This window comes from Hemiscyllium ocellatum, chromosome 14, assembly GCF_020745735.1.
Source record: "Hemiscyllium ocellatum isolate sHemOce1 chromosome 14, sHemOce1.pat.X.cur, whole genome shotgun sequence".
NCBI lineage: Eukaryota > Metazoa > Chordata > Chondrichthyes > Orectolobiformes > Hemiscylliidae > Hemiscyllium > Hemiscyllium ocellatum.
The window spans coordinates 45930013-45956630 of NC_083414.1; positions in this window are offsets into that span (position 1 = coordinate 45930013).

Genomic DNA, 26618 nt, shown 5'->3' on the forward strand with positions numbered 1-26618 from the left:
TAAATGGACAATCAGGAATTGATCTTAGCCCAGTTGCATGATTGGTGAAGATTCTCTATTTGCTTGTTAACTGCGGTATATACTAACAGGGGTGTTACAGGAAAATATGCTGATGAACATCTTGCTAATCTTGGAGTTATTTACATCAAAGATTTTGTCTTCCTAATCTCCAGTAGGAAGTCTTGATGAAATAAGTGCAGAGGTTAGTTGCAACCAAGACTTATTGCATGTGATGGTCCAGGCAGCCTTTGGTCTGCTTAGAAAAACAAACTTTTAAAATTATGTTGCTTAAAGAAAATCATCAAATTAATCCAGTAATTAAAGTGACAAACTTAAAGCAGCATTAGGAAGTCTAAGAACAAAACTTTGCCAAGAGTAAGTGCAGGCACAATAACCTTGACACAGGCAACCACCTGCAATACAGATACATAGAGAAACTCATCTATTTTGATCTTCAGAATTCTAGACAATGAACACACAACAAAGAAAATCACTTTTTGAGTGCAGTTTTCAAAGTGACAAGAGTCTTACTTAAAGCAACATTGTACATGAATATACAAAGCAGAACAGTCCTTTTCAACTGAATATAGAGTTGAGGTCTGCCCAGGTCTCCTCTTAAACTATTCTTTAAAAAAGTTTGAGAAAAAGATTATTTTATCTACCTCAAAATCATAGTGGGACTTGACATGTTTATGAATATCCAATAAATGTCTCGGTGGATTTGAAGATTGTGTTAAAATTTAAAGTAGAAATTATGTGTTATAACTGTCTTTAGGTGAACATTTGCCTAATACTTGTGAAATGGAGACATTTCTGAATATCTACTTCCATGTAGATCAGATATTATATACATATATATATATTATATATATATATATAAAAGAATTGATTACCCTTAATTATCTTGTACTGTATGATATTGTAATCATTACTGTTTGTTCATCCAGAATGTATTATTTTAATTAATATTTTATGCACTTAAGAATGACACAGCATGGCACAGTAAGAGCAAATAGTTATTCAGCATTGTCATTTTACATATAGACTGATAATCTACTGCTGAACTGGCAACACTTAGATGTGACCTATAGAATCCTAGCTTAATGTTAAGTTATGTCATTAGGCCAGCAACGTGGAGGAGGCAATGTCTTTGTGGTATTATTATTGAACTGATAATTCAGAGACCCAGGTAATGTTCCAGGGATCTGAATTCAAATGTCATCATGGCAGATGATGGTCCAAAAATAATTCTGTAATTGAAAGTCTACTGTCTACTTTGAAAAATCTACATTTGTCAATTGACAGAAAAATGCTATCTGGTTCACAAATGTCCTTTAGGGAGGGAAATCTGCTACCCTTCCATGTGATTCCAGACACATAGCAATGTGGTTGACACTTAACTGCCCTCTGAAAAGGTCAAGCAAGTTACTAAGATGTTTCAACCACTCAAAATGAAGTTTTCAGGCCCTGACATCAGCTAAGGCACCAGAAGCAACAATGTCAAACACAGTCCTCTCTAAGCTGCAAAGCTTTCCTTACAAACATTTGGGGCCAAATGCCAGTGTTGGGAGAGCTGTCTCACAGATGGGTCAAGCAACAGCCTGACAAAGTCATAATCACAGGATCATGCCATTCAGACAATGTCCCAGACATCACCATCCCTGGATATGTGCTGTCCACTGGTAAGACAGACTGGGAGAACAGTGGTATACATCCAGGAGGGAGTTGCCATGAGAGTCCTCAACATAGACTCTGGACACTATGAAGTCTCATGACATCAAGTCAACCATGGTCAAGTAAATCCTCTGCAGATTACCATGTAATGTAATCACTTGGCTGAGAAATCATTGCTCCTTCAGTGAGAGCGGTGTGGGTGTAGAGTGTACTCTGGGTCAGGGCTTTCAATGTCAACACCAGAAGTGGTTTGACAGCAGCACAATCGATCGAGCTGGTTGGGACCTAAAGGACATGGTTGCCAGGCTGAGTCTGCAACAGGTAACGAGGAAACCAACATGAGGCAAAAAACAAACTTGACATCATTCCCTCTCCTAATCTTCCTGCCGCAGACGTATCTGCCCATGACAGCTTTGGTAAGTGTGATTACCACACAGTCCTTGTAGAGACAAAGCCCTGCCCTTATATTGAGATTATCCTCCATGGTGTTGTGTGGCACTATGAGTGTGGTAAATGGGATAGACTGCAAACAGATCTAGCAATTCACAACTGGGCATCCATGAAGTGCTGTGGACCACCAACAGCAGCAGAATCATGCTCCAACATAATCTTCAAACTCATGGCCCGACATATCCCCCACTCTACCAATACCATTAAGCCAGACTTCAACCCTGGTTCAGTGGAGAGAATAGGAATGCAATGACAAGAGTAGCACCAGGCACACCTAAAGATGAGATGTCAATCTGGTGAAGCTATGAAGCTATACACAGGACTACTTGACAGCCAATCAGAATAAGCAGCAAATGACAGATAGAATTAAGCGATTCCACAACCAACCGATCTGATCTAAGCTCTGCAGTCCTGCCACATCCCATTATGAATGGTGACGGACAATTAAACAAATCACTGGAGGAAGAGGCTCCACAAATATCCCCATCCTCAATGGTGGAAGAGCTCAGCACATGATTCACCAAGACCTTCCCTCCTTCATTAGAACAGAATTGACACCATATGTTCAGCACCATTTGCCACTTCACAGATACTTAATTTGTCCATGTTGAAATGCAGCAAAAACTGGAGAATATTCAGACTTGGGTTGAAAAGTGACAAGTAACATTTGCACCACTCAAATGCCCATCTTCAATAAGAGAAAATCTAACCATTATTCCTTGACATTCAATGGTATCCCATCATTAAATCATACACATAAACATCTTGGGAGTTACCATTGATCAGACATTCTACTTGACTAGTTATATAAATACTGGGGCTAAAAGCAAGTCAGAGGCTACCAATCCTGCAACAAGTACCTCACCTCCTGACTTCCCAAAGTCTGCATATTGTGTACAAGGCACAAGTCAGGACTGTGAAGGAATATTCACCATTTACCTGGATGGGTGTGGCTCTAACAACCCTCAAGAAGCATCCAGAACAAAGCAGCCAACTGGATTGGAACTTCATCCATTCCCTCACCACCACTGCTCAGTAGCATCAGAATGTACCATCTACAAGATATGCTGTAGAAAGTCACCAGCACACCTTAGACAGTACCTTCCAAATCCACAATTTCAATCTTGAAGAGAAAGGGCAGCCAATACATGGGACTTGGAATTATTGTTTTATCCCTTCAGTGTCAAATCATCAAACACCTCTCTCTAATGGCATTGGTGTCTAGTTACTGCACATGGACTGCACCAGTTTAAGAAGGCAACTTAAGATGGTTATATATATATGTAGGACCAGCCAGTGATAACTATATTCCATAAGTGAATAAAAAGAAACCGATAAAATGATGTAGTCTACAGCTATTTCCTCAAGAACCCAAGTAAACTATATCCAAGAATTCTTAAGTTTGGACTTTATTTGATTACATTGGTGAGCACAGATGAGTTGTTTCTATTTCAATATTCTTGTTGATATATTCTGTTCACGATAATATTGCTAGTGTGAAGACTTCTAGGAGAGAGTGTGTTTAATCATAGATCCAAGTCAATAGCTAGCAGCTCTGGCAAAATTAATTTTAAAAATCTGAAGTCTCACCTACTTAAAGTTTCAACCTGGTTAGGTATACGTTGTCAGGAATTAAAGAAAGGAGAACCTTTATCAGTTTCATGTACAAAGCCACACTTTACGTGCTTTTGTAGGTCCTCAGACCAAAAGATTGAGATCTTAACGTCATTACATCCCCAACCCCGGCCTGACTCATTCTGTCATGAACATCCTTTGTTCCTGCGTTCAGCCAACTAGTGACAAAAAAACTGCAAGATGCTCAAAATTTGGAGGAGAACATTTCTAAACACTATCCTCCTCTTCTCAATCCACACTTCATAACCACCAACAAATTAGCACAAAATGCAAAGAAATTCTGGGATATTAACTTGTTACTTAAGAATACTTTTAACCATACTTTCTAAGGTAGATTTGTAATACTGCAGAGGCACAAATTAGTGAAAGGCTATACAGAATAATAGTCTGCAATTTATGATGCTAGGCTGCAAGCTTCAATTTCATTCTATTTTATGTCCAGTTGTATAGTGCTTCTACATGACTGAACAAGATTATTGGAAAGAAATAAAGCAAATATGTAATTATTTCTTTTACACTATATATTCCATTCAAGTATAATAACATTTATATGCTTCATCACTTTCCTTACAATGCAATATAATTAGCAATCTTAAGATTTATCAATACATTCCAAAGTTTTTAAGGTAGTGGAAACCAAAAAGGTCCAACTGAATTACAAAACCTGGTGATGCCTTTGGAATACAAAAATTGGTTTGCTCCTTCCAGTGATTTAGCAATTATCAGCCAGTTTAGAGGCGGGTGCAATTATTTTATTTTCAAGAAAGAGATGGTGCTTTCAGGTATCAAATAAACATCAAGACTTTTGGTTTCCTGAAGACCTAGCTGAGCCTGTTAGAATAATGTGGAGGTGTTGATGTTGAATTGGGATGGACAAAGTCAAAAAAAAACTCACACAACATCAGCTTATAGTCCAACAGGTTTATAGTGGAATCTCGATTATCCGGCATTTGATTATCCGAATATTGGATTATCCGGCAAGATCACAATTTCCAGTGCTCAGCCAAACTATCTTATCTAGCATTTGATTATCCGGAATTCGATTAATTAAATGAAATACTCTCCGCCTATGTCCTTCGGATAATTGAGGTTCCTCTGTACTTGAAAGTACAAGCTTTCAGAGTGCTGCTCCATGAATAGTTGAGATTTTCATATTACAAAACATCATTAACAAAATTTCAAAATTTCAGCTCCTTAGATGCTTTGCCGTCACTCAGTGGCTCAGCAGTATTATTGTGGCTATGTTCCAACTGGTTCTTTAGTTATGCATCTGTTCTGAAACATTCAACCTCCCACAGAATCAACAGAATGAAATAGCACAATACAGAATGTTATCCATATTTAGTGTCCAAAGAGAAATTTTGAGTGACTAATCCTTGTATTCATAATTATCTTAAATATGTATTTGTTATTAAAACATACTACGTGGTTGAAATAAGTTATATTGTCTCAAACCCAGTTGGGTTGTTTCATGTCATCATGCTTTACCCTTTTAATTATTCAGAAATAACTCCTTAATCTTCAATTTTTCAAACACTTTGAGAATTGAAAGCTTTGAAATGAGCTTAATGAAATTTTTGCTATGCAGCATTGTTCAGGGATATAGAACCAAAGGAGGTGGATATAGAATACAGAGCCATCGTGTAACAGAATGGCAGAATGCGATTGAGGGGCTACCTGGTTTTCTATATATTTGAAATGTTGCGTGAGTTCAGAACACAGATTTTAAAGCAGGGATTCTTTATTCCATAAACATGAGGGAAAGGTTAACAAGGAATTATTTACAGTATCCAAGTGGAATAAAGCCCGTTATTTACATTTGTTGAAGGAGTCATTTTCTCTGTCAACTCCTTCTTCCAATGTGCTGTCCTTTTCACAAAGACATCCTTTTCTTCCAGAAAAAGTACATTCAACTAGCCCTTCTTTTCCTCCTATCCATTACCACCTACTCCTGCATAACTGAGCATAACTGCTTGTGTTCTCCTGCTCAGCACCCTCCCTCACCATCGCAATCTACTACTGAAAGTTCTGTTACTCTAACTTCAAAAGACTTCATGAAATCCCATGTAGACAAATGCTATAAATATTGCTAGAAGAAGATATGTGCTATTGAAGTTCTTCACCTCGCACAAATCAAATGCAAGAATTCTGATATTCAAAGGGTGCAAAAATTTATACTGTATGAGAAAAAACCGTATGTTTGTTTGGCAAGGCATCATTGATTAGATCAAGGAATTATCATGAATAATCCACGGGCAACTACTGTTCCCTCATGCTTTTGATTAACTCAAAGAATGTGCAAAGGCTGGACATGTTCTTGTTGCTTGCTAAGCATAAGTCCCTATAAGTTAATACACATAGCTTCTGACAAGCTTAAGAGAGACAATATTATTAAACACTGTTTACTGAATCTCAACGATGCTGAACATTACACCACCAAACACTTTAAAATATCACTTTGGGTAACAATGTTGTTCACCAACTATTACTGGGAATTGTACATAGTCATTTGTAGGATTGTGTCCTCTATAACCAAAAGGAACATGTCCAGTCATTGTGCCTTTTTTGAATTAAGCAAAAGCACAGAAGATGGTTGTTCCTTATGGCCTTCTCCAACATGATTCCTGAACCAGTCAGTATGTTTTTGTCATGCCGTATAAACTGTTGCTCCCTTTAAAATATAACATTTTTGTGAGCACCCTGAGGATTTCAAGATGAAAATCTTTCACAGCATTAGCAATATTCATGTTCTGTACTACCATGTGTCTATATGCTATAAATATATTCAGTAATGAGACTTGCACTGGCTGCATTCCCAATAGTGGTGCAGGTACACATGCATTTCAATACTAGGCTTTGTATTTTTGCAAGTAAGAGATTACAGTACTCAAACACAAGGTTACATTTATATTTTATAGCAAAGAACATTAAAATCTGTATTGCCATAACCCAAGTGTTAGTTATTACCTTAGCTAACATAGATCTTTTTAGTGAAATATAGGCAGTTGTTCTTAAGCAGTTATCCAATGCTTAATAGTGCAGTTAATCTTGAATATAAAACCATGGAATGTATGTTGAGGATAAATACTGCATAAGCTTTGGTAGGTAATCTTGAATTTACCTTGAACATTGGTTTGCATCCAGATAGAGTAATGTGTGCACAAACCATAATAGAGACAGCCGGTTTGAGAGTATAGAAGGCAGTAAAGCAAGTACTATAGTTTAGAAACTTGAGGGTCCTATTATAGCATGTTTAATAAGTCCCAGGGGAGAACTAACTGAGATTCAAAGTTCTAAATGGTATAGACTGAACCATAATATTATTGCTTGATGTGCCATAAGTTTGACAGCCAGAGGCCAAGAATTTGAGCTGCTTAGCATCAAATGAATGTGTCAAAAAAAGTGCATTTGCAAACAATAATAGTGGATTGTGTGAGCAAATTCAACATGGTACTGTATCATTTTTGAATGGAATGAATTATTGAAGAGTATGAGAGGCTGGAGGTCAGAATAGTGATTTTTAAGCATTGCAATCAGCGTGATAGATCTGCAATCATCTCTTCTGGTCCCACTTTTTTATACATTCATTTGTTATGTCACAATACCTCAAATGATAGAATATAAAATATTCATATCACACCTATTCTGTGGAATAACTTGGGATTTATATACTTCCTTGGAGAATTGAAACTTCTAAATGCACCATTAAGTTCATTACACAGGGGTTACACTAATTTCCAAGTCAGTTTATCTACCTAAAGGCACTGCTACCCAAAAACATCCAAAAAGGATATCATTCATACAGTCACATAAAGGAATGGAAATCAGATCCATTTTATTTATATGGTTGAGAACAGGTCAGTAGCAGAGGGAAAAATGACTTCTTACCATCCTATTGTCATTGCAATCAATCCACTGCTATTTCTATTTAGTCCCAGAGCTGGGTGAACAAATAGTCCACTTGTTTAAAACAGCCCTTAATTAATAATGCAAATGGTTAAGATGAAATCCATAGGACCTCAATGTATTTTACTGTTATCAGTGGTGGAGCATGTTATTGGTGCTGAAAAGTTGGACTAACATTCAACTTTGAAGTTGTTCATCATTGAGGATACAGAGAGTGGACTAGTGAACATGCTGCAGAGTGTAACCTCTTCCTTTAAGTGGGGTTCTTGTCAGCCTGATTAATGGCATAGAGACCAAGGGAAACCTTCTTCACAGAATAGAAAAGCACAAGAACAGGTAATTGAGGGAGTGAAAGAGATTGCAGGAACTGAGCTGAATCAGAAGGAGAGTTCCACTCACAGGTTGTAGGGAGGATGTTCAACGGTAGCTTGGAAGAAACAGTTGACACTTAGGATGATCGGGGACAGAGGATTGATTGCAATAAGAGTTGGGAGGGTAATTAGGGGAAGTCATTTGTTTGGAGGGGAAACCAAATTGTCCTCAAAGATTCTAATTGTAATGAAGGGGAACAAGTAAAGTCTTAATGTAAGTGTAGAAGAAACAGACAAATCTGTGCATCTGTTGGGCAGGAAGTTTTACTGGACATCTATTAGATGTGGAGGAAGCATTCCTAATCCTGACTTGCATGCAATGATGAAAAGACACTTATATCAATCTCCAAGGTGTGGAAAATCTGACTGACATAGAACAATACAGCACAGAACAGGCCCTTTGGCCCACGATGTTGTGCCGAACATCTATCCTAGATTAAGCACCCATCCATGTACCTATCCAATTGCCGCTTAAAGGTCGCCAATGATTCTAACTCTACCACTCCTACGGGCAGCGCATTCCATGCCCCCACCACTCTCTGGGTAAAGAACCCACCCCTGACATCTCCCCTATACCTTCCACCCTTCACCTTAAATTTATGTCCCCTTGTAACACTCTGTTGTACCCGGGGAAAAAGTTTCTGACTGTCTACACTATATATTCCTCTGATCATCTTATAGACCTCTATCAAGTCACCCCTCATCCTTCACCGTTCCAACAAGAAAAGGCCGAGAACTCTCAACCTATCCTCGTACGACCTATTCTCCATTCCAGGCAACATCCTGGTAAATCTTCTCTGCACCCTCTCCAAAGCTTCCACATCTTTCCTAAAGTGAGGCGATCAGAACTGCACACAGTACTCCAAATGTGGCCTAACCAAAGTCCTGTACAGCTGCAACATCACTTCACGACTCTTGAATTCAATCCCTCTGCTAATGAACGTTAATACACCATAGGCCTTCTTACAAGCTCTATCCACCTGAGTGGCAACTTTCAAAGATCTATGTACACAGACCCCAAGATCCCTCTGTTCCTCCACCTGACTAAGAACCCTACCGTTAACCCTGTATTCCGCATTCTTATTTGTTCTTTCAAAATGGACAACCTCACACTTGGCAGGGTTGAACTCCATCTGCCACTCCTCAGCCCAGCTCTGCATCATATCTAAGTCCCTTTGCAGCTGACAACAGCCCTCCTCACTGTCCACAACTCCACCAATCTTCGTATCATCTGCAAATTTACTGACCCACCCTTCGACTCCCTCATCCAAGTCATTAATAAAAATTACAAACAGCAGAGGACCCAGAACTGATCCCTGCGGAACTCCACTTGTAATTGGGCTCTCCAGGCTGAATATTTACCATCTACCACCACTCTCTGACTTCGACCGGTTAGCCAGTTTTCTATCCAGTTGGCCAAATTTCCCTCTATCCCATGCATCCTGACTTTCCGCATAAGCCTAACATGGGGAACCTTATCAAATGCCTTACTAAAATCCATGTACACTACATCCACTGCTCTACCCTCATCCACATGCTTGGTCACCTCCTCAAAGAATTCAATAAGACTTGTAAGGCAAGACCTACCCTTCACATATCCGTGCTGGCTGTCCTTAATCAAGCTGTGTCTTTCCAGATACTCATAAATCCTATCCCTCAGTACCCTTTCCATTACTTTGCCTACCACAGAAGTAAGACTAACTGGCCTGTAATTCCCGGGGTTATCCCTATTCCCTTTTTTGAACAGGGGCACAACATTCGCTACTCTCCAGTCCCCTGGTACCACCCCCGTTGACAGTGAAGACGAAAAGATCATTGCCAACGGTACTGCAATTTCCTCTCTTGCTTCCCACATAATCCTAGGATATATCCCGTCAGGCCCGGGGGACTTGTCTATCCTCAAGTTGTTCAAAATGTCCAACACATCTTCCTTCCTAACAAGTATCTCTTCTAGCTTACCAGTCCGTTTCACACTCTCCTCTTCAACAATACGGTCCCTCTCGTTCGTAAATACTGAAGAAAAGTACTCATTCAAGACCTCTCCTATCTCTTCCGACTCAATACACAATCTCCCACTACTGTCCTTGATCGGACCTACCCTCGTTCTCGTCATTCTCATGTTTCTCACATACGCATAAAATGCCTTGGGGTTATCCTTGATCCTATCCGCCAAGGATTTTTCATGCCCTCTCTTAGCTCTCCTAATCCCTTTCTTCAGGTCCCTTCTGGCTATCCTGTATCCCTCCACTGCTCTGTCTGAACCCTGTTTCCTCAACCTTATGTAAGCCTACTTCTTCCTCTAGACATTCAACCTCCCTCGTCAACCAAGGCTCCCTCACACGACCATTTCTTTCCTGCCTGATAGGTACATACTTATCAAGGACACCTCGTATCTGTTCCTTGAAAAAGTTCCACATTTCCACCACATCCTTCCCTGACAGCCTATGCTCCCAACTTATGCTCCTCAAATCCTGTCTTACAGCATCGTAATTTCCCTTCCCCCAATTGTAAAATCTACCCTGTTGTGCACACCTATCTCTCTCCATAACCAAGGTGAAAGTCACAGAATTGTGGTCACCATCACCAAAATGTTCACCTACTAACAAGCCCATCACTTGTCCCGGTTCATTACCGAGTACCAAATCCAATATGGCCTCCCCTCTGGTTGGACAATCTACATACTGAGTTAGAAAAGCTTCCTGGACACACTGCACAAACACCGCCCCATCCAATCTACTTGATCTAAAGAGCTTCCAATCAATATTTGGGAAGTTGAAGTCGCCCATGACTACGACCCTGTGGCTTCTGCACCTTTCCAAAATCTGTTTCTCCACATCTCTTCTGCTATTGGGGGGCCTATAGTAAACACCCAACAAGGTGACTGCACCTTTTCTATTTCTGACTTCAGCCCATACTACCTCCAAAGGCAGATCCCCCTCAAACTTCCTTTCTGCAGCCATTATACCATTTCTAATTAGCAATGCCACCCCCCCCCCCTCCTTTTTTACCACCCTCCCTAATCTTACTGAAACATCTGTAACCAGGAACCTCCAACAACCATTCCTGTCCCTCATCTATCCACGTTTCCGTGATGGCCACAACATCGTAGTCCCAGGTACCGATCCACGCCTTAAGTTCACCCACCTTATTTCTGATACTCCTTGCGTTGAAGTATACGCACTTGAGCCCATCTCTGTGTCCGTAAGTATTCCCTGTCAGTGCTAACTTCTCCACAGCCTCCCTACATTCTTGGACATCCTGACAAACAGCTAGCCTACTTGCTGGACTACAAGTCCGGATCCCATCCCCCTGCCAAATTAATTTAAACCCCCCCGAAGAGTGCTAACAAACCTACCCCACAGGATATTGGTGCCCTTCTGGTTCAGGTGCAACCCGTCCTGTTTGTACAGGTCCCACCTTCCCCAGAATGCAGTCCAATTGCCCAAATACCTGAAGCCCTCCCTCCTACACCATCCTTGCAGCCACTCTCTCCCTATTCCTTGCCTCACTGTCACGTGGCACTGGCAACAACCCAGAGATGACGACTCTGTCTGTCCTAGCTTTTAGCTTCCAGCCTAACTCCCTGAGCTCTTGAATGACCTCCCCACCCCTCTTCCTACCTATGTCGTTGGTGCCAATGTGTACCACGACTTCTGGCTGCACACCCTCCCCCTTAAGAATTCTGAAGACACGGTCCGAGACGTCTCGGACCCTGGCACCTGGGAGGCAACAAACCATCTGAGAGTCTCGCCCATGTCCACAGAACTGCCTGTCTGTCCCTCTAATTAGGGAGTCTCCTATAACTAGCGCTCTCCTCCTCTCCCCCTTTCCCTTCTGAGTCTCAGAGCCAGACCTCACGCCACAGACCCGGTCACTGCAGCTTACCCCTGCAAGGCTGTCCCACCCCAACAGTTTCCAAAGCTGTATACTTATTGTTTAGGGGAACGACCACAGGGGATCCCTGCACTGTCTGCTTCTTCCCCTTCCCACCTCTAACTGTTACCCAGCTACCTCTGTTCTCCGGCGTAACTATGTCCCTGTAGCTTCTATCAATCACCCTCTCAGCCTCTCAAATAATCCTCAGTTCATCCAACTCCAGTTCCAGTTCCCTAACTCGTTCGGTGAGGAGCAGGATCTGACTGCATTTCCTGCAGACGAAGTCGGCAGGAGTATCGGTGGTCACCCCTACCTCAAACATCCTGCAGGAGGAACATTCCACTGCCTGCGCTGCCATGACTGTACACTTTGTCTCCAAAAACAAGAACACTGAGTCAATAACACTGAGTCGCTTACCTGTGGACTTTAAAGTTAGGTTAGAGGAGGAGGATGGGAGGGAGGCCCTACGAAGTAGGGCCTGGGGTCTAGAACGCACCCACTCAAATACCAATCACTTACCTTCCCGACCAGCTCTGCGCTCCAACCTCACTTCCGCCCAGCTCGCACCGCTCTCTGTGGTGAAAAGACCGTTGGCGTTGATGTAAGTTCTTTAAATACCAATCACTTACCTTCCCGACCAGCACTGCGCTCCAACCTCACTTCCGCCCAGCTCGCACCACTCTCTGCGGTGAAAAGACCGTTGGCGTCGAGGTAAGTTCTCTAAATACCAATCATTTACCTTCCCGACCAGCTCTGCGCTCCAACCTCACTTCTGCCCAGCTTGCGTCGCTCTCTGCCTATGGTTAAAGCTGGTATAACAGTTAAAATGAAGCTATGGAGTCCCACAGTGAGCAAGTTAGTCACATTAACCCCTCATTTTATCTCTTTTGAAACTGTAAATGAGTAGTCATGATTTGGAGATGCTGGTGTTGGACTGGGATGATGAAGGAGCGTCGTTCCGAAAGCTAGTGTGCTTACAATTAAACCTGTTGGACTATAACCTGGTGTTGTGTGATTTTTAACTTTGTAAATGAATAGATTCGTGACAGAGTGGGATCCCATTTCTTATCCTGCATTTTAACTTCTGATACAACACTAGCTTTTAGATTTCAAAATGCAACCCAAAACATTCATTTTTCTTCAGAGAACTGAGAGAATTTTTCAAATATGCAAAATTCCCCAAAGTTTCAGTCTGTCAGATCCAAACTGGCGTGAAAGAAATCAGAATGTCAGACTGGCAGGAAAGACTGGGAAGGTAGTACACTGGTCTCTGTCTACACGGTTTAATAAACTTTGCTCATCAGAACATTGCTTCTCAGTCTTCCTTCTCCAGATATTTTTGTTTGTTTATAGTAAATACAGAGTTACTGATTCATGAGTACAATGATCTCTGACTTATTAATTAGAAGTTACAGCAATTAATAAACTATTGTTAGGCTTAAGATGCTTTTTACTGCAAAGGAAAACATTACCTTCCTTTCCAAACGTCTGATGACTTCTGATCTAAACATTCACATACCAAAGCTCTGCAGTTACTTGAGAGTTAATTACATTGTTGATGGCAGGCAGGAGCCCTTCGTCATCAATAACTGATCATCATTTTACAGACCAATCAGCTACTTGTTGTTTGGACTGTCTGTTGTCAGCTAGATCCTGACAGAATCATTAATTTGCTTCCAAGTGAGGGTCAATGGAAACCAACCTGCCATTGATACGAGGGCAGTCAGTGCCAGTCAGACCTTGAGGCAAGGTTGTTCAGAGACAGAGCTTATCGAAGAACCAACCCAATGCAAGACTCTCTAACTATGTTCCCAATTTCTCCATTGGGAAAACAGAAAATCTCTGTAATGTGGGACCAACAGCAAATATTTACCAGTATCTTAACAAATAATTTGGGAAATTCACTTCTTTGGAGACACAGTAAGGTGGCAGAAAAATAAACCAATTTAGTTTCATTATTCCAATTTCTCCTGAAGTCCATAATGTAATTAATGACATAACCATCTTATGATTTGGAGATGCCAGTGTTAGACTGAGGAGTACAAAGTTAAAATTACACAATACCAGGTTATAGTCCAACAGGTTTAATTGGAAGCACCAGCTTTCGGAGCGCCGCTCCTTCATCACAACCACCTGATGAAGGAGCAGTGCTCTGAAAGCTAGTGCTTCCAATTAAACCTGTTGGACTATAACCTGGTATTGTGTGATGGCCATCTTAGATTTCTCTGTGAGATTACCTCTCAGAATCTCTTTTTAAGGATAAAAAGACAAAAAAGTTGGAGTTACAATATCTTTGCAAAAAACTTGGCCAGAGCATTTAAGAGAGAGATTAACAATCATGCAATGTTGACATGATTTTCTCCAGCTTGTACTCTGACATTATAGCTAAATAGTTCTGCATTCTATTTTCTTTGTTAATTTCTGCCTTAATGTGATTAAGGAGGTTCAGGCTAGAGTTGACTAAAACCTATGGATCTATTGACTCCTAGAGCTATTTCAACATAATTCACTGAGTACATAAGTCACCTATTCTTTTCTCACTAAATGCAGTGCTTGCATTTGAATATGTGAGATTGCCTCCCTACTATTCTGCCCACTTGCATATTTTGCCCATGTCAATTTGTCACTCCTGAGCTGTTGTTTCTGATTCCACTCCCTCTTTCAAGTTCAGTGTAATCTGTAACATTGACCTATTTAAAGGTCAGCTTCAGAATGCAATCATCAGATAATAATACACATCTCAGAGAGATCCTTAGGTCAGCCAATGAGCAAGGCACCCCAGTGTCATTTCTGCAGGAATATTCATTGCTTTCTACTTTATCTATTTTTAACCAAATTACACTGCGTAGCTGTTGTTTTAATCTGATCCAATCTTCCAAATGTAATTTTTATCCAATATCTCACAGCTATTTGAGAGACAAAACACCGACCTATTTTCTGCTATGATTTTGTGATCCTGTAACCTTGATCTCTCCTTAAACAGAAGCCAAGAAACTATTATTGGGAATGCATATATTTATATAAGGATACAGATCTATGATGTTTCTAGATGGAAAAGGGTTTTTTTTTCTGTGGCTTCTTGGAAATAATATCAGCTGTTTAATATGTGTTGTTATTTACTTCTTGTTGTATCTTTGGAGAAATGGAAAAGCAAAGCTTTTTCAGAGAAAAGAGATAGGATTCTGGTTCTTAATTGCAGGAAAAGCTGGCTTTGAAAGTCTATTGCGACCTAATTTTCTGTTTTCACAAACCCACTTTCACAATGGGTGGTATGATGATTCAGTGGTTAGTACCACTGCCTCAGAACACCAGGGACCCAGCTTCAATTCGACCTTTGGGAAACTGTCTATGTGGAGCATGTATATTCTTCTCATGACAGAGTGGGTTTGCTCTGAGTTTTCTCTCACAATCCAAAGATGTGCAGGTTAGGTGGATTGACCATGTGAAATGTTGGGCTACAGGGATGGGGAGGGATGCTCTTCAGAAGATCAATGTGGACTCGATGGGCTGAATGGCCTGGTTCCAGACAGTAGGGATTCTATGATTCTAAATAAGAAATACGAGGAGCTACATAACTCTATCTCTCCTTGTCTCAGTGGATGTTCTTGGGAACTTGATAGCATTTTTAAATATCAATGTATCTGATGACCATAAATACACAGAAAAACTGAACTATGAGTACTTTTCAACGATTCAAATCAATTTTACTTCAATGTGAATCAAAAATCTACATCAGTCTACAACTGTCAGTAATTCAATTGCATCAACAATAAACTTAGTGGACTGGGAAAAGTTATAAAATTCCATCCTTTATTTACAGACTCTTGGTGTTTATACTTCTGAGTTTTTTTTTGTTAAAATGTAATCTGTACAGAGTCTGTTGTTTTTTTGTGGTCATGTAAAAATGTCTGTGTTTTGGATTAAAGGGATATAGTTCTAATGCCAGTTTAAATGTTAACCGTTGTTTGCCAGTGGTTTTAATAATAAGTTTTGAGTTAAAATAAATAAATTATTTCGAGTTTATTAAAAGAAGACTAGTGAAAGTCACTTTTATTCTGAATAATAGCACAAAAATGGATTTGATTGCTCATTTTGGTGATTGAACCAACACATTTATATTATTGGTGTGGCTAATGGTGCAGTGGGGCTTGGTTACCAGTGCATTCCTTCCATCACAGCCATAACATTGCCCTCAATTACTAGCTTCTAATTAAATTCAGAATGAATGTACTTAGATAAATAATAGTATGAATTATATAAACAATTGCCTTAGAGGTGCAGGCCAGACTAGAAATTTATCTCAGATATTAATGCAAACAAGGCTGTACCACACTGGCTGCCTCATAAAGGCCTTCCCAATGTTCAATTCTACTAACTTCAGTATTCTGAATGTTATTTGAGCATGTTAAAGGTGGTCAGTATGATATTACCTATTGTGTGTTACAATCCAAATTGGATTAAAGGGGTATAGTTCTAATGCCAGTTTAAATGTTAACTGTTGTTTGCCAGTGGCTTTAATAATAAGTTTTCAGTTAAAATAAATAAATTATTTCGAGTTCATTAAAAGAAGACTAGTGAAAGTCACTTTTATTCTGAATAATAGCACAAAAATTGATTTCTACCACACAGTGCTGCACAGAACTCATTCTTAGCAGCTAAATAAAATTGTGTTTGAGATAGCAAAACCGACCTCAAAAATGCATGAGCAATACAACTGTGGTCCAGCTGCACTATATCTTCAACTGCAGTTTGAAGGATCAAATGGTAAACTGATGCTGTAATTTTACACACTTGCTAAAGAAAATTAATAAATAGAATTTGGTTTCACTTACTCTTGTTCCATGCCTTCATTTCAATGAGAATCTTCACATATAATCAGTTTCAAGGCACTTTCTTCTTTAAGTTTAACAACAACCGTATCACTTTGCCATTTACAGAACCTGCAAAGAAAGTATTAATTTGACATGCAGCTGGCAAGACAAAATACTTTGTCACTATTGCCTTATTTCTGCTTGAGCATCTGTGCTGTGTTTTCATTTCCTTCTCCAGCAGTCAAAAGCTCCACTAATTTTGCACTGCAAAATGACAGGAGGTGTGCTTGAAGCAATGCAAGAAGGAAAATGTCACATCTTTGCCCCTCCCAAGGTGAAGTACTCTTCCATCTTGCAGTGTTTCATTTAAAGTGGTTCAGATTATCTTGTAGAAGCAGTCTGATTTATGAATGGAAATGTTTTTGGTTGAGTTGAGATATGTTTTGAGTGCCTCTCAAAGCACTCAACCAGGTCTGTAAAGGGTTGACTTCACGTATGATCTAGCTACAAAAATACAGTAAAACAAGAATTGTCAACAGAACTGTATTGCCACATTGTGATGTGATTACATTTCGATTAGATCATTGAAGCACTTCAAAGTCCTCAAAGTACCAAGATTGATTCAGGGTGTTCAGTACAACAAGTGTAATTACAAACCAAGCATTTAATTGCAGGTTTTAGCATACAGGATAATGAAAAATGCCAACTAATAGTTTGGAACAAAAATGCCATCTGCTGCCAACAGATCTCCCTCTTGCTTTGCTGCAGAAAATGTTTACTCTTGCTGTGGTATTGGTGGGCACCCCTCTCCAGTATCAGTCCAGCTGAATGTTTAGTTACAGTAGTTGAAGTGCCTGTGATTTGAGTATACAAGGCCAGGAAAGACCTTAGCCTATTATGTGCATGCTCGGATCAATTGGCTGCTTCTATTCATTTGCAGAAAAAGAAAGTTTCCCTCTCACCCCATAGCTCTCATCCTCAGAAAGGGCAAAGCAAGCAAAAGACTCGTAGCCATTTTCAGGGGTTGTTCTGCAAAAAAAGTCTTTCCAAAATCTTACCCCAGGATGCCTCACATCTGCTAATCATTATGCAGGAATTATTTTCACTTGTATTCTGTACATAACAACAATTCTTCAAAAAGATTCAAACATGTTTTTGGAGAGGACTGTAAAAATGAAGGATACAAAAGTACTCAAGTATGAAAACAGGTACAGGTGTCACAATGAATATGCTGCTGCTGCTGCTGAAATGGGTTTCAGAAGAGACGCTGGGTAAGAACATCATGACATTATAATGCAACATAATGGAGAGCATTCTCTGACAGAGTTCCAGATGCATCAGATGAGAGATGTCCTCTATTCATAGAGGGCCAGAAGACACTCGTACAACAAAAAATTCAACAACCTCAAATTTGGGTCGCCTACCTCACTTACATTGCAACAGAAATTGCTGGAAAATCTCAGCAGGTCTGGCAGCATCTGAGAGAAATCAGAGTTAATATTTCAGGTCTAGAGACTCTTCTTCAGGGTACAAGGGTCTTGTGTCCAACAATTCTGTCTTCAGCGAATGCTGCTTTCAAAGCTCAATAGTCACAGTTTGCTATTAACCTACGAAACTATGAATAAATGATCAATGGATTGTGAACACTGCCTTTAAAAAATGACATTTTTTTTAAAAAGGCCCTCACAAAAGCTATCAGAACTTCTTCATAGGTATATGAGCATTTTATGCTTTAGTGATTTATAATGTCGTCAATTGTAGAATCTATTGAATACAATAGTGTATTTATTTGTTCAGTTTATGATTTAGTATTGAATTTTGAAGGAATTCTGTATCATAACAAATGCTTTCTCTACCACATCAGAACTTGTGCTCTGTTTGGCTCTTCTTTGACATCCTCAGCAGGGGGATGGGAACCTGAGGTGTAGTTGCAATGCACAGGAAGATGAGAGTAGGGAGGACAGGGACAGGATTTCACAATCACAGGAATGTGCTGGCAGACAGCAAGCTGATTTTAAGTGTCTACTTCAATGCCAGAAGTATCCAAAATAAGGCAGGTGAGCATGCGGCATGGATAGGTACCTGGGTCTTCGATGTTATGCTCATTTCGGAGACATGGATAGAGCAGGGTGAGGAATGGATGTTGCAGGTTCCAGAGTTCAGATCTTTCATTAAGAACAGGCAAGGCAGTAAAAGAGGGGGAGGATAGTATAACAGTGGCTGAAAGAACTTTTAACGAGGACTCGTCTACTGAGGTAGTATGGGCTGAGGTTAGAAACAGGAGTGGAGAGGTCACACTGCTTGGATTTTTTTATAAACCTCCACTGGATCTGGTGCTTGGCAATGAACCAGGCCAGGTGTTTGATTTAGCTGTAGGTGAGCACTTTGAAGAGAGTGACCATAATTCAGTTACGTTTAGTTTAGCAATGGAAAGGGATAGGTACATGCCACAGGTCAAGAGTTATCGATGGGGCAAGGGCAATATAATGTGATTAGGCAAGAATTAGGATGCATAGATTGGGGTAGCAAAATGCACGGGATGCACACAATGGAAATGTGGAGCTGGTTTAAGGAACAGATATTGCTTGATAGATATGTCCCTGTCAGGCAGGGAGGATGTGATAAGGTAAGGGAGCCATGGTTTACCATAGAAATTGCATCTCTTGTTAAGCAGAAGGAGGCTTATGTGTTGATGAGACAAGATGGTTCAGATGAGGCGATGAAGAGTTACAGATCAGCTAGGAAGGATTTAAAGAGAGAGTTAAGAAGAGCAAAGAAAGGACATGAGCAGCCTTAGCAGATAGAATAAAGGAGAATCCTAAAGCTTTCTATAGGTACATGAAGAATAAAATGATGACTAGGGGAGTAATAGGGCCAGTCAAAGACAGCAGTGGGAAGTTGAGTGTGCATCCTGTGGAGATCATAGAGGTGCTAAACAAACATTTCTCATTGGTTTTCATTCAGGAGAAGGAGAATATTGTAGACGAGAAGTCTGAGATATGGAATATCAGAGTAGAAAGGATCGAGGTTAGTTACGAGCAGGTGTTATCAATTCTAGAAGGAGTGAAAGTAGACAAGTCCCCCAAGCCGGATGGGATTTATCCAAGGATTCTCTAGGAAGCTAGGGAGGAGATAGCGGAGCCTTTGGCTTTGATATTTGAGTCATCATTTTCTACAGATTTAGTACCAGAGGAGTGGAGGATTGCAAATGTTGTGCCCTTGTTCAAGAAGGGCAGTAGAGATGATCCAGGTAATTATAGACCAGTGAGCCTTACTTCTGTTGTAGGAAAGGTTTTGGAAAGGATAATAAGAGGTAGGATTTATAATAATCTCACAAACAACAATTTGATTTCAGATAGTCAACATGGTTTTGTTAAGGGCAGGTCATGTCTCACAAACCTCATTGAGTTTTTTGAGATGGTGACCAAGCATGTAGGTGAGGGTAGGGCAGTTGACATGGCGTACATGGACTTCAGTCAAGCTTTTGATAAGGTTGATACATGGTAGGCTGTTGGAGAAAATGCAGAGTGATTTAGCAGTTTGGATTAGAAACTTGTTTTCTGAAAGAAGGCAATGAGTGGTGGTTGATGCAAGTATTCAACCTGGAGTCTGGTTACTAGTGGTGTGCCACAAGGATTTGTTTTGGGACCACTGCTGCTTGTCATTTTTTGTAAATGACTTAAATGCAGGCATAGGTGGATGAGTTAGTAGATTTGCAGATGACATTAAAGTCGGTGGAGTAGTGGACAGTGTGGAATAATGTTACAGATGGCAGGAGGACTTAGATAAACTGCAGAATTGGGCTGAGAGGTGACAAATGGAGTTCAATGCAACTAAATGTGAGGTGATTCACTTCAGGAAGAATAACAGGAAGGCAGAGTACTGGGTCAATGAAAAGATTCTCCAAGAGGGATCTTGGAGTCCATATACTTAGGTCCCTGAAAGTTGCCACCCAAGTTGATACTGCTGTTAAGAAGGCATAAGGTATGTTAGGTTTCATTGGTAGAGAGATTGAGTTCCGGAGTTGCAATGTCATGCTGCAACTATGCAAAATGCTAGTGCGTCCACACTTGGAATATTGTGTACAGTTCTGGTTGCCATATTTTGGAAAGGATGTGAAAGCACTGGAAAAGGTACAAAGAAGATTTACCAGGAAGTTGCCTAGTCTGCAGGGAAGCTCCGATGAGGAAAGGCTGAGAGACTTGGGTCTGTTCTCATTGGAAAGAGGAAGGCTAAGAGGGGATTTGATAGAGGCATACAAGATGATCAGAGGATTAGATAGGGTAGACAGTGAAAGTCTTTTTCCTAGGATGATGCCTTCAGCTTGTACAAGGGGGCATAACTACAAATTGAGGGATGATAGATTTAAGACAGATGGTAGAGGCAGGTTCTTTACTCAGTGAGTGGTAAGGGCGTGGAATGCCCTACCTGCCAATGAGCCATATTAGGGAGATTTAAACAATCCTTGGATAAGCACGTGGATGATGATGAAATAGTTAACAGGTCAGTGCAACATTGAGGGCTGAAAGGCCTGCTCTGAGCTGTCTTGTTTTATGTTCTATATCTTGGTGGTGATATTATTTTCCTATTATTTCTTCTTACTGTGATTATTTATTCTTATTCATTTAAAACTGTTGTAAATTTTGCAGTATCTAAATGCTGCGTTACTCTGTTTACATTAAAGATTTAAAGATACTGCAATGGTTAAATGCAATAATCAATGCTGTTTGAATTCACAAAAACAGCTCAGCAATCCTGCACAGAGAGGAAGGGTTACTTGACCAGAAACATTAACTTTGATTACTCTCCACAGATTCTGCCAGACATGCTGAGCTTTTCCAGTAATTTCTGTTTTTGTTCACCAAAACCCTCTCTACTTAGTGACAGAAAACAAATCCCTCGCTTCCCCAAGACAATATCTTCTTTACTCCACATCATAAAAGAGCAGTAGCTTTTTCTCTGAGGGAAACTGTCTAATGGTGTTGTAACTGATATCCAACATTTCAATTAGTTTCTGTTTGCGTTGTTCACCCTATCACAAGCTGATCACCTGGGCATATCTCTGAGCAGTGGTGACTTCACTGTTCTCTTTTTCAGAACATTTTAGTTAAACTTAAGTTTAAGCAAGTCCAAAGATTAGATTAGATTAGATTAGATTAGATTAGATTACTTACAGTGTGGAAACAGGCCCTTCGGCCCAACAAGATGATGTAACTTTGGATGAAACTATTCAGAAACCAGGAAGACTTAAAGACATATATTAACAGGAGAGGGACAACTTGATGACAGTACTGAAACAGAACCTATCTCCTTTATAAGGTACAGACACTCTATCCATGCACAAAACAGGTCAGTACAAAGTGTAGATGATATAACAGATGGAAAGAATCAATGTCAATGCTGTGGAACAAAAAGGTCTCACTGCACATTCAATGACAAAATACTTCTACATCTTTAAAACAGTAGTTCATTTCCACTGGATGTGCAGAATACGAGTTAGACTTGGAGCTGCAACCTACCCATTTTGGATAAGATACTCAAAGCATTGCTAGAGAAAATTTGTGAATTAATTGACTCAAAGATTACAGACATGTGCATGTCATTGGACATTCTGTTCATTGGAAAATAGTATGGATGTTAGTGTCACTCTCCTATCAGATCATATAGCTTAAAAAACAGAAGTTACAACCTACACAGATGAACTATTTGGTGCAGGTAGAATAGCTCTCAAGAACAAAGATATGGCTAACCTTTTACGTTACACTACAGGTCTGCTGTTGACCCCCTCAGCCATGTCCACCTATAATTTCTTGGTCTCTGCTGGAGGTTTTGGTCTTTGATTGCTAATATGTAATATTGCCCCCTCTTCTGCACTGCTCTAACAAAATATTCAGGGAACCAATGTTGACGAGGGATGTGGCTTTGTTACGTCTCACTTTTATTCCTCAACCTCCTCCTATCTCCTGTTCAACTTCAATACTTTCAAATTGTATCCTTGCAAAATCCTGACTAATGTAAGAGATGAGATCATTCGGAACCTCATTGTTCCTGCTGTTGCTCAATGAATGCAAAATCCAGAAATAAAATGAAAATTATGTGCTGCATTAAAAGCCACTAACAGTCATACTGAATATGCATCTGAGTTTCCCCTGTAGTAACGGACACCCCACCCAATGCCATACCTCTTCCTTCCCCCAACATGCACCCAATTTATCTGTCAGACAAGATCAGTGTGACTGTGTGGTTTCAGTTAAATTGCTACAAGTATTGTAGCAGGTGCTGGCATACGCATTTGCGTCAGCTTCTTAGGACATAAATAGTGCACATATTGTGTTCAGTACTACAGGTACTGCAACACCACCATTACACACAGCTTTATAAATTTATCTTCTGCTTTTCCTAACTTAATGAGACCCAGTCTGTATATAAGACTTGAGCTCCTATCTTAAAATATAAGACATATGGTAATGGAATTTTTTCAGATGCAATTATCCTTGCAGTAAAGAAAAATACAGAAACAATCCACTACATCACACTACTTAAATGAATATTTGTTGATGCAGCAATATTGGATCCCAGAATTTATAGAAAAGATTAAGGCACAAAATTGTTATTCTCTCTTTAAGATGGGTATATGAAGCGTATTAAAAATTAAATTTACTGTAACTTCCTACTTATATTCACATCAATTTACAGGTCCAACATCCCAAACTCTCACATCAGGCAGGCAGCGATCTCCTGAGTTGCAAAAGGTAGAATGTGCCAACGCAGTCCAAATACTGATGGGATTTCTATCGTATAGTCATACATTGGCATCAGGCTCACAAGGGCAAGCTGGCACAATGCATGACCAGGCTCAGAAGATGACCAAGAAAGGTAGGACTATTTTTTATAGTTTCCTTAAAGGCTGGGAAGACCAGTCTTGATCCATTGGCTTGGAATACTCTTCTCTCTTTGCAACTATCACTGATCAACCTTCCCACAAACCCCTCAAAGATTCTCAATGTACTTAACAGACCTGCTACATGACATTTCATTCCTGTCTTTTTAATTTCTGTGGCATTCCCACTGGGCTCTTGCAGGAATCAATGCTATGATATTAGAATGAAGCCTCACATCAGTACAGTCATGTGAGCTTATAATTTGCCACACTTCTCACACTACATTCTTGTGCTGAGCTCAAAACCAGGTTTCAATCATTTAAAGATGGTACTCGATCACAATGAACCATGTCGCAGGCAAATCCACTGAAACAACTCTGTTCTACTTACAATCAGTCAGCACAATTCTTAACACAGCAGATATAGACAATGTATCCAGCAACATAACGGTGTGAATGTCCTGGACAGTATGCCATTAGAATCCTAAGAGACTGAGTTGAAACCTAATTGGGTTTGACTTGCATAACCTGTTGTACAGTTGATGGCTCTGCACAAGGGAATCATTATTGGACGGGTCCAAATCACATAGAAGAACGTGTCATGCCGTGTGACACTTCTAGGACAGCAAAGGATATTTTACTCCAGAAAACAGATGTATAATAAAATCTGTAAAGTAACTTGAATTCGATTTCCATCTGCTCAATACAAGTTGAAGTATTATGGACACAGAGCAGCGTTTTCACCAATCTTTGTTTCTAGTCATGACAGTTCTGCCTTTCTCTTATGTTCCTCTCGGGGAGTTGTTAATAGGCTCTGTACTTGATTTGATGACAGAAAGTGACAAGGAATATGGCATAGATTTCAGATTGTATTTTTGCATCAGTCATTAGAATAAATTTATCAGTGAGATGTGACAGTGCAGGGAGACAAGGAACTTAGCAATTTGACGAAGAGAGAAATTAAAGCTCATAATGACGATTCTGAAATTGTGAATGATTTTAAGCTGACAGCTTTACAGAATAGCATCATGCTATCTGCTTGCTCTCAATTTAATGAGCTCTAGTCAGTGTCAAAGAGCTGAGATTCTTTTTAGAGTACTAGTCCAAACGTAATTGATTTGGGGCTCTTTTTGAAATTTTGTATCCAAAGGTTAGGCTTACTGCTTTATTAATTTGTTTCTGCATAACACAAAACAATTTATCAGAATTTTCGTGAAGAAAAAATTCCAATGCCCTCTTGTCACTCCAAAATAATAACATCACAGGTTAACAAAGTAAATTAAAATAGCAGAATTTGTGAAATTTATAAGCCAATTCTTTTCCTTTGTTGTAGATCAATGATATTCATCAATCTGATCTAAACGTAGGCATATGAAACGTGAAGCAAAAGAAAGTGAGAGGTAGAAAATCAAAGGCATATTCTTGAAATTAACAAGTGCAGATGTGATCAGCAGACCCTGCATTTCACACTGAACAGTGATATCACCAGTAATAAAATCAAATCCTTAATAATAATTTAAAATGGCTTCTAGCATGCAATTTTCTATTTAAAGTATTGGCAAATTTTATTTTAAATCTGAGATGGAAATCAACTATAAGTACACTGTGTGGTGTTCCTGGAATATACCTTTAGGAGGTAATCTAATACTGCTCTTTCCAATTTTCTTAATTTATCAAGGGAGGGTTATACATTCTAATGGGTTTCCAAATAAGCAGGTTTATTTGCAGCGAAAGCCTTGTTTTACTGCATGTTTATTTTATTGGCCATACAGAATGTTATGTTATGTGATCCTAATCAGATCATTTGTGACTGTAGTGATTGTAACGAGGTCAGCAAGGTGGACCTCAGAGAATATGAGTTCTGATTGGGACTGTTAATCTAATCTAATCAGGGAGTCCTGGCTGGCAGATATAAACAAGAGTGTCAGAGGTTCTGTTCATTCTGAGAGCTGGCTCTGAGGAAACCTGAAGAAGGGTTCATGCCCGAAATGACGTCTCTCCTGCTCCTTGGATGCTGCCTGACCTGCTGCACTTTTCCAGCAACACATTATCAGCTCTGAGGAAGCCAGACCAGTGCCAAGGACTATGCACATGTAAATAAGGAGTGACTTGAAAACAGGATACAAATCTCAGTGAAGTTATTTCAGTGGCAACAAGTGAAAAAAGTGTGTTCCTGAAGAAATTCACACACAACAGTTATCTTTGAGTTGGTAGGTAAGCATTTCTGGCATCACAGCGTTATTTGGGAAGCTTGACTTTTCGATCATGCTATTGAAGACTGGCCCAGAATGTGAAAAGAATGCATTTTTTTTTCCCAGGCAAATGACTGTGGGCTAGATGAAAAGCAATGAGTAATTACCCTGACAGCTTGCGGACCCACAGCTTTTTTTTTGTTATTAGAAACCTAACTTTCCCTGAGGTATCACATACTAAAACCTTTGAAGAATTGACAGATTTAGTTAGGGAATATTATAACCGCAAGCCTCTTCTAATTCTGAGGGGCTAGCTATTACTCAGCAGTTTGAGAACCAGGGGAATCTCTGTTGGGATATTTTGACAAGTTAAGATGACTAGTGGAGGCATGTCATTTTTGTTTAACCCTTAATGAAATTCTGATTTTTTTGGGATGTGCAATTAAAGATGTAACCATGTAACAGCAACTACCAGCTGAAGCCCAAGTGGATTTCAACCGGGCATGACAGCTGGACTTGTCATTAGAAAATGTAGCAAGTGGAACATATGAGTTACAGGCAATTGCATAATCTCAATCAGGACATACCTTAACAGAGGGGCTCCAGGTCAGCCCACAGTGGAACCCCAAATCAAAGCCAAACCTAAGCCAAATGGTAAACATTTTCTTCAGGATCCACGCCCGCAGCCCTTGGATTTGCCGTCGGTATGCACAATCGAGACAGCAAAGGAGTCCCACTAGGCCTGAATTCCAGTATTTACCCAACCATTTCCACAATTTTGGTGATGTACTGGCAGTAACGTTTATCGTTGTTGACACTGTGA